Consider the following 10,452-nt stretch of genomic DNA (forward strand, 5'->3'; position numbering starts at 1 on the left):
TAGGATCTCACTTTGAATTTTGAAGTTAGATATTCACCTTGTTGGAAGGCTAGTCTTCAATTTATCATTTGTTTCAATTGATTTGTTAAAGTTCTTTTACCTTATTTCATCAAACCAAACACAAAATATTGGTCTGAGTTACCATTGAAAAGACTAATGTTTGAATTTTGTTAAAATGGTTTAATCTACTTGAAAGAATGTGTCAAATTCAACCAATTTGATATCAAATGACAAATCATACACAAAATATAATGTCTAGAATATATTTGAAAATAATGATGATATATTTTATTTATTTTAATAATTTTTTCAATGATTTTTTATTTTTATTTTTTTAATATTTTGATTAGAAACTAATTGTTCTTGTGCTAGTTGTAATTTAGTTGTTCAATTAATAATCAAACAATTGTTATTGAGTAATATCCATAAATATTAATTAAATTGTCTTTACAATTTAATTAAAAATTAATTTACTACTAAATTACAAATTATAGATTATTCTAACTCCATATTGCTATGCAAAATAAAGAGCCATTTGAGATATAACAATAAAAATTTTGTTCCACATTTCCCTACCTTGAGTATCACAAACACAATTGCATTCAACTCTATATCAATCATGTACAATATTGGCCAACACAGTTGCATTGAGCTCTATATCAATCATGTACAATGCCCATGGGCTTTGCAGTACAATGTCCAACACAATTGCATTCAACTCTATATGAATCATGTACAATGCCCATGGGCTTTGTAGGAGACAAATAGTTGTTCAAAGCAAGAGTCTTGAAATTGTGATTGAAACTAAGTTTCTGCATATCAATTGAAATTTTGAGTCAAACACCCATAGATAAATAAAATTATAAAGCTTCATTACAACCAATGAGATAGAATTCTCACCCAAAAAAAACACCAATTTACACAACATTTTCCCTTTATTTTTTATAAAAACTTTAATGGATCACATCATAATAACCTGTCAGCAGTGAAGACTCCCTAACTACTCTATAGCACTTATTTTTATTTTTAACAGTACCATATATATATATATATATAATTTTAATAAATTTTGGACGCAGTTCATAGAGTCATAGCAAACTGTGTCCCAGATCTGCACAGCGGAAATAAAAATGTAATATGCCAGTACGTCTTCACGTTATTTATTCAAACATTAACACAACTTTACTTGTGGCTTGTATACAACTTGCATATACAGAAAAACATACTCGTTTAACAAAAACGATTAGACACATGACTTATTAATGGATTTACATCGGAATTTTTTTCTATAATCCTTTTTACAGTTGGCAATGATTCAATTGTTGGGGGTATTCTACATATCTAACTGTATGCTTTTAACTGAAACTATACAGGAAAGTTGAAAGTATGCGTTACGCCTTTTCTATGAAAATGACTTCTCAGTACCAAAGAAAGATAGCGAGAAGTGTTTGCTGACCCGAGAGAGGAGCGAACGAAAATAATTGGCAATGTTGCTGATTAGGAGAGGAGCAGATGAATCTAAGGCTAAGGATCGTCACTGAACAGATGAATATATTCTGTGTTTTATCTTGTCATTAAAAGACAAGACATGTATATATTTCAAAACTTTCGACAGGAAAAGATTCAGTATGATTTGTTTTGGCTACTTTTCAACGTAGGCGTTAATTTTTATTTTAAAATTACAGAATGCCCTAGCCAAATCATTTTTTAAGTACCATATTGAGATTATCTTTGGTGTTAATTTTGTAAATTGCATAAATCCCCCATGGCCATATAAGCATTTCAATGCCCATATTTTCATGAATTGAATGGGCAAGAGCATAAGGTTTTGCATTATCTTTTACCATGTATGGCTGAGTAAGCAAGCAAATGGATTACACCCAATAAATGAGCGCAAGGAAAGTCAAGAGGTCGAAAACGGTAAAGGATAATTCTAAGCTGTTACAAGGACAGGAATTGACATTGTCTGCCATATACGAGTTCTCACTTTTGACAGCCTCCCGTGAAAGAGAGGATCTTATGGTGCAGGTGTGAGATTATTCTTTGTTAAACAAAGGTAAGACGTGGTCGAGGGATTACCAAGAACTGTAGGGTCAAAATGTACACCAAACATCAAACATGCTCAGTTCTAATTCAACGTCATTTTATACATTTACAACACAAGAAAGGTCGAGGCCATTATGCTGTTATCGTGATGTGTCACAAATGCAAAGGTCCGTAACCCGGAAACTCTGGTGTAACTATGTTACAATCGGAATCGGAAACTCAGGTGATATCAGGGATGTAATATGGACTTTTCTTTACCTAATTTGTTTTTTATTTTATAGGTCTTTATCTTTCTAGTCAACCATAAAAAAAGATTTACCGTTCAATAACATAATTATATTAATACTTTTACATATTTATCATTAAAAAAACTAAATAACCATATTAAATAAATGATATATTAAATCTTGAATCTTAATTTAAATTTACATAAAATATAAAATTTTGTTTCCACGTTTATTTCCAAACCACTACACCGTACTATATTAACATCTTTTGTGTATCATATTCTATGTTTCCCAAATTCTATATGAAAAGAGGCGAGACTTTCATTTAGAGTTTTTTTTGGACATGAACTTATATTCGGAATTTTGAGGGCATAAGTTATTTCATTTCGAGTTTTTTGTTTTTTTGGGACATGAACTTATATTCCGAATACAAACGTAGAATTCTTGACAATGTTACTTGTCTATATGTGTATGTGGTTGTTGATAATATCTTGACCACAATGATCTTTGGGATAATCATTTTCCAATATAACAATAACATTTTTTAAAATAATTTTCACTTGACATTTAAATTAATGTTGAAATAGTGCAAAGCAAATTAATGTTTATTTTTTAATAAATAATTTTTAAAAACAAATAATGATAAGCCAAGGATTATGAAAAGTGAAAAATTTAAATTTAAATAAATATATTTTACTTTTAGTTTGACGTGTCAACATCTACTGTAATATGGTTCTGAATGGGAGTGGAGAGTTACGTGTGGGTTGATTTAATATGGGTTTGGATGGGAGTGGAGAGTAATATCGGGTTTGATTAGTGGATTAGTGATATAGTGAATTGTATATTTTATATTTAGGAGAAAAATTACATGACAAGTTTAATTTATCAAATCTTAGTTAAAAATTGAATAGAATAGTAAAACACAAAAAAAAAAAATTAAAAGAAAGAAATAACTAGCATTTGCACCTAATGTTGCAAAGGAAACGCCGTAAGGCATAGAGTGGGGAAGAATAGCGGACATGTAAATGGAAATTATTGAAAGCAAGGGTGGATGATCAGAAACCAAGTGACCACTGCGTGTTTAATCAGAAGATTGGGCAAACGTTCTTTGGATTGGTGATCATTAGTAAAATTGCAAGGAGGAATATATATATCAATAAAAGCTCATTGTCGGGAGAACAATGAGTGCAATTTGACTGCAATATCTTTTCCTTCTGGCACTTTGATTGCTATATATTTTCCTTCCTCTCTAGAAAGTCCCAGAGAGCAGTTTCCCTTGAATATCTGTCATGCTCAATTGTGTAGATTTTGATTTCAATTAGAGCTAGAGAAAGCAATGTAAGAATGTCATTCTTGATCACAATAAAACAAGTCGTTGGAGGATATCAAAAACGAATCAAAAACGAAGTGACCAATACATGTTTAGTCAGAAGACCAGGCAAGTTCTCTATGAATTGGCGATCATTGGTGAAATTGCAAGGAGGAGAAGATATAGCAATGTAAGTTCACTGTTTAGAGAACATTGAGCACACTTTGACTGCTATATCTTTTCCTTCTAGAACTTCTACCGCTATAGCTTTTCTTTCTGTCATGCTCCTACTCCGATATACTATATTCTCATTCCATTTTCATTAGCAAACATAGTACAACTATAGTCCTGAGCACACCTCTCTCTCCATGAAGTCCAGCTAATCTTATTCCTTCCGTGATGACAAGTTCTGGATTTCATTCCAAAAAGGTGCATATGTCTGACAAGTTTGATATGAAAATCAAGTTTATATCTAGAAAGTTTGTAGATACTAGGCACAGTCACTGCCTACCATGTAATCACATCCTTTGCATTCGTTCCTTCACTCAATAAAATGTAGTTTAGTTTCTCACACTAACATCTATCGATCTATCTACATATATGACTAGCAGTCTCCACAAAAAACAGAGCTCATAGGTAGCTAAGTCATTAAAATTAACAGTTGGATTGATTTTCCTTTCATAGGTCAGTTCACCCTGATAGGTGCTGCAATTTTAAATGGCCAAAGAAGATGCTTCAGCCCTATCACTTATGATTACAACTATCAAACCATGTAATGGCACCCACCCTGATAAGTGCTGCAATTTTAAATGGCCAAAGAGGATGCTTCAGCCCTATCACTTATGATTACAACTATGAAGTTGAAGAACAAGACAACCATATGTCTAAAAATAACTTAAGTCAAAAGCCAGACACTGAATATATTTGTTCTTTTGAAACAGGGCTATTCATTACAAAGATGTAATATAACTCTTCACAACAAGAAGCTTCTCCATGCATGTCTTTAGGTGCCAACAAAACCACTTATTATGGTATTTTGGCAACACCAACAAGGTGGAAACTAACAAAGGTTGCACTTTCCACTATTCCCTACATGATCCATCCTTCTCATTAAAGTTCGAGCCACTGGTCTATCCTTCACTTTTTCTCTGAGAAGAAACCCACTAATTTATTATTCAAAATGCTTGTTTGATTTTCCGTGGTAAATTATCTTAATTCAAAAGACACTGTAATTGGTTTTCACCTGTGTTCATCTGGAAAGAAACATACAAGAATAAAAGCTAAAGAACGATGTCTCATTCAAAATTAGTGGGCCTCCTAATAACATTTCCAAACCTGCTTTCACTCACTCCCCACGAATTTAGATAAAAACACATTCCAAAGAAGAAATAAATATTTTTTCTATAATCTAGATCTATCTCCATAAGCACTAGACCCTAGCAGAGCAGTTTCCCTTGAATATCTGTCATGCTCAATTGTGTAGATTTTGATTTCAATTGACTAAAATGATATAAAAAAAGTTGTAAAAAAGGAAGCCCATTTTATCTTCAGATGCATAGCCAATTACTTCAGAGGCTCAGCGTATATCTATGGTTGTAAACATGGCCAGGTCAGTGGCTGACCTTAGAGAAGACAAGCATGCATTTGTAATCTTTGCTTAGGCAAAGGATTGATTACAACAATGAAGATCAAATCACAAGTCTGAGTAGTCGGAGGCAAATTGCACATGTATCTCAAGTTGGTGAAAATACTCATTATAACTTCAGCACAAGGAATAAAAAAAAAACAGACTCATTTTCTCAGATTATATTGTTCAAATTTATACACTCCCCTCTTCCATTAGTGAATGTATTATCTCAAGTTGGTGAAAATGCTCATTATAACTTCAGCACAAGGAATAAAAAAAAATAGACTCATTTTCTCAGATTATATTGGTCAAATCTATACACTCCCCTCTTCTATTAGTGAATGTATATCTCCTGTATATACCCATTTTTTACAAAGGAATATGAAATCTAAGGTTTATAGTTATTGAAAAAAATAGACCTCAAGTTTAGAGAATTTAAGATAAAGAGGTTGTCTCATGTCAGGAATTTGTAATCCATGGATCTACACAACTACCCGCTAATTTTCCAATTGAACTTCACATCCAATCAGTACTATAACAAGGTGATCATGAACACTTATTGAACGATTAATTTTTTGGTGTTGTTTATTGGGGAGGTTGACTAATAATCTGTCCACCAAGGTTCCATTCTTGGAATAACTACACCTCAGGCTAAGCACAGCCAAAGGTAGTTTGCTATTCGCAGTGCAACCCCTCTGGACATGATATGTCATTAAAAGAAAAAAAAAATCATGTTCTATTCAGAACAGTTGCACATTTCATTTTAAAAACATGCTAAGAGACAAAAAATAATAATTTGACATCTTCATCAGAGTAGTTAACTTTCCAAAGAGTTCACTTAATTGACTTCTTAAATAAATATTGCTTAATATTTAGACCACTTTAATATGATCACTAGTTTGCTGCTGACAAATGAACAATTTCTCAATGTTAATAATCATCTATAGTTCCTATTGCCTTCGACGTTGGAGGACAAAAATGCATGTGGATGTCTTAACAACTTGTTAAGTGCCACTCATTCATGATTTTCTCTTAAACGTCACCCTTAAGAATGCCCTGGATCTTCCTTGAGGGGAATCGATTTTCTCAATGCTTCTTATTTTCTTAATGCTTCTTATCACATAATGGTATCCCAAAAGTATCATAAATCCAGTCCAATGGAGAGGTATGACTGTAGGGGCTAAATGTCAAAACATACATTTTGCATGCATGAGGCTTCACTGATGCTGTAAGGCTGCCTTTATGATTAGCTGCCGGAGTTCTGTGCTGTAATATCCACACAGAGAAGACTATCAGTGAAATAACAAAAAATGTCATCTGCAACTGAGAATTAAGTATAACGGACACGCCACTGATAACCATCCTAAAATGTTTATGTGCAACTCTGGACATGTAGATGAAATTTACCTTCCATAAGTTCCTGACTTTGGCAGAAAAAGAAGAGTGAAGTCCAATGTCTTTCCAACCATTTTTCAAGCAATCCCACAAATACTAATTCAAATTCTATTCTGAAAGGAAGGAGTTATGGTGGCTTTCACAATAATCTTGCAGTTCTACTTGAGCTTACCATGCTTTCTTAATTGTACTCCAGTATTGAATAGTGTTAACAATTAGCTGACCTCATCTTTGATACTATTAGCCAACCTGTTTAAATGAATTATCCTGATAAAATTATAATGGAAATGTTTATATATTTACCCGTTAAACCTTGAAGCAAGTCTCAAAATCATTCTGTCATATAGTCTTGGAGACAGGACTGCAAGTTTATGGTCTGAAGCATTGTCCAAAGTGAAGAGAATGCAGCTTATCCAGAAAACATGGGTACAATTTCAGAACAAGTCAGGAAACATTATTTCCAAAAATGTTGTTTTGAACAATTCAAAGAGTTCATTTCAACTTCGTTTGTACTAGAGCAATAAATAAATTCTGTTATGCTCTGGTTGCTGATCATGTTAGAGAATAACTCTCCAATACATAAATGTAATAGGCTATTTAGGGATTCTGTTTTAGAGTACAAACAGCTCATGTATAAGTGTTGTTAAGGATGATTAGCTGTAGGTTAATGAGTTAAAATAGGGAGGTTAGTTGCTGTTGAAGCTGGAATCTTTCAGCAGGACTCCACTACTGTGTTTGTGTATAAATAGAGGTACCAGTGAATAAAGAATTAGTGAAGTATCTTTGTGTGCACATTTTGTATTGCTGCAATATGTATGTTTCTCATTATTTATCAAGTCACACTCCCAGCTGTAGAATCCAGATGATTAACATGTTGGTCTCCTTGTTGGACAGTAAGTAAATAACTGTGGAGATCAAGTCATCAGTCAATCGATGTGAACTGTGGTGTAGTTAGTGGAGTTGGAAAGATATTTGACTAATGTAGTCAAGTCTGGTCTCGTGCTAGCTGAATAAGCTATGTAATCTGCTCATATAATCGAATATTGAGACTTTACCTTCTGTTTATATGTATTTATGTTTAAATTTGAAGCCGCACTGTGACTTTAGGAAATTTTTTGACCTATATAACTTTAGGATGATTTTTGGGTTCAACTGAGTTCCACAAAATTCCAATGCAAGAGGGAAGAAATAAAAGGAGCAAGAGAATACCTTGAGGATGCAGTTATCACTCTAAAAACTGTTTACAGTTTCTATGGTGAAATGATATATACACAATTTTTTGTGATGGTATGGTTCATATAGGCAAAAGACAGAGTTTCATCTCGTTCTACCGCTTGTACTCTCTGAGAATGACCATTTTTCTTGTAAATTCGGCACAGCACCCAATCATCAAGCTGGAGAACAGAAGTGCCATCAAAATCAACAATACCAATTTTAGTTGAATGAATCAATTCCTATTCATAAAGAATCAAAACACAAGAATTGTGAAAGGAAAATCATTCATATTGATCAATATTCAAGAAAACATCACTTTGTAGGGTGTGTTATTTGTATTTACACAATTGATTTTTTTATTCAATCAACTATGCTATTCTCTGTGCTTTTGCTGGGTTCCTTCATCACCACCATCATTGGGAAATTCATTTCCCTCTTGAAGCATGAAACGAGTAGCAATTCCCAATTGATCTCACACTACCACCACAAAGAAGCTAGCAATCCTGATATACAAATCGAACCAGCCATCCTATCAAGCAATCCATGTAGTTCTCAATCTATAGCTTTGATAACCCAAAACTCAAATCTTTTATATTCAATATGCACAGAAATTTTCACATTAATATGTCTGGATCTCATTCTAAGATCTTTACAGATATGATACAGAGGTAAACCAGATTTTTCATACTATGACAAGCGATATTAGCAAGTCTTGGAGTCTCTCTTATGTAATGTCTCCTCCTTATTTGATAGAGTTGACGCTGTATGAGCATCGACTGCACTGAAGGGATCATCCAATAGATAAATGTCAGCATCGTTATATACTGCTCTAGCCAACTGAATCCTCTGTTTTTGTCCTCCACTCATATTCAATCCTCTCTCCCCAATCTCTGTCATATCTCCATGAGCAAAACTCCCTATATCCTTGTCTAACGCACAAGCTTTTATTGCCTTCTTGTATTGAATTTTGTCCATTGGTTTCTCATAGAGTATGTTATCTCTGACAGTACCACTCTAAATCCAAGCTGTTTGTGCCACGTAGGCAACATTGCCATGTACTTCAACCTACACGTAGTCCAATCAAAAAGTTTATGGAAGAATTTATGTACATAGAAAGCAAAAAAGTTGCATCTACAATCTTGTTGAACTATGAAATGGTTACTTTTGCTCAAGAAGAGTAGTTAATGTTCAACTTACATCTCCTGAAATTTTTGGGATTTCTCCAAGAATTGTATATATCAGAGCAGATTTCCCTGATCCCACTGAGCCACAAATTGCTACCTTTTCTCCAGTTTTAATGTGCAGATGATGTGACTTTGACGTTTGGACAGTGGATTGGGATCATCTATGGCAAGTCAATCTATTCACTTTGACTAATGTATCATTGTACTTATGGATTTCTCTCTCTCTGAACATTTGATATTATCAAGAAGAAAAGATCTGTGGGTTTTCCACCTTGTGGGGTTTTGCCCTGGCTTTAAGCCTTTGAACTTTGATGTTCTTTCATTAGTTACTGTCATATGATAATGGTTAATGTGATTGCTAATGAATTAATGGAATTAATAATGAGCTAATGGATTAATGAAGTAACTGACCTAAGCAAAGAACATGTTAACTCAAAAATTAACAGCAATTCATTTATGGCGTTTGCCTATAAAAAGACATTTAACAAGTTCTTGGCTTCCCACTCAATAACTGAATTATAACATGAGGCAGAAATTGTTTCAGCTATGAAATGTGAATGTTGTGTGATCCTGCATGGTCATGCCCTTACTTCAAGCTTCAAATTGGATCCATAGACATTGTCTCCTAATACTTTGACAGCAATACTAGTCTTTTTGGTATGTGTTGTATTGGATGTTCAAAGCTCTGCAATCCACCTGATGTAGAGAAGTAACAACCTGTGAAGGCAAATGCAACAACCGATATTACATTAGAGGCTCTATAGCCAACATTCAGCTACACTTTCATGTGCCAGATAGCTAAAAAACAGATAAGCTCTAATTTAGCAGTCCTATATTACCTCGGGGAAATGGAGCAAAAGATTTTCCACATCCTTCTTTCAGGACATTTGGCTCATCAGATAGTACAAGGTAATCATCAGCTGCAGTGCCCCAAAAGAAAGGCACTGAATCATCAGCATCCTAGCAAAACAAATAGTTATTGGTCAAAAGTCAAGAAACCCACAATTTCAAGGAATGCTTAATATTTTATATGGGAACAAAATATGTTCAAATAAATACTCAGGGCACCATTCTGTTATTGGGAAATTGGAAGTGCAGCCTATGATAGATCATATGAGCAGAATTTTCGGGGTAACAGGTGCCAGTAGCCCATATGATTATAAATAACTAATCTTCCCCCTTCCCTCTCCCAAAACAAATAATTAGAGAAACTTTATGGGAAAAGAACTTAAATTTATTTCAACAAAGTAGGAATCTGGGAAAATCTTGGGAAATTTCTTTAGCACATTTGCAAAGGAATACAAACTATCAGACTGGAATCTTAAAAGTTTTCGGCAAAGAGATATATTTACAAGCCAAACTCCTATATCATGTACCCTATTAGAAAAGCAAGTTGAAAATTATTTCCAAGACTCAAGACCAGATCTCAAGAATTTAGAGCAATCCATT

General features: G+C 33.6%; 1 long non-coding RNA gene across 1 annotated transcript; it reads right to left on the bottom strand.

Annotated features, from left to right (window-relative positions):
• Positions 1 to 9,632: 9,632 nt before the first annotated feature.
• Positions 9,633 to 10,182, bottom strand: LOC149180631 (uncharacterized). Its single transcript, XR_016257478.1, has 2 exons — positions 9,843 to 10,182; positions 9,633 to 9,720 (listed from the first exon to the last, which is right to left on the bottom strand). It is a non-coding gene; the product is annotated as an uncharacterized LOC149180631 (long non-coding RNA).
• Between the last annotated feature and the right edge of the window lie 270 nt (positions 10,183 to 10,452).

Source organism: Pinus tabuliformis, chromosome 3_2, assembly GCF_031772625.1.
Source record: "Pinus tabuliformis cultivar Carrire ecotype Pingquan chromosome 3_2, CPIR1, whole genome shotgun sequence".
Classification (NCBI taxonomy): domain Eukaryota; kingdom Viridiplantae; phylum Streptophyta; class Pinopsida; order Pinales; family Pinaceae; genus Pinus; species Pinus tabuliformis.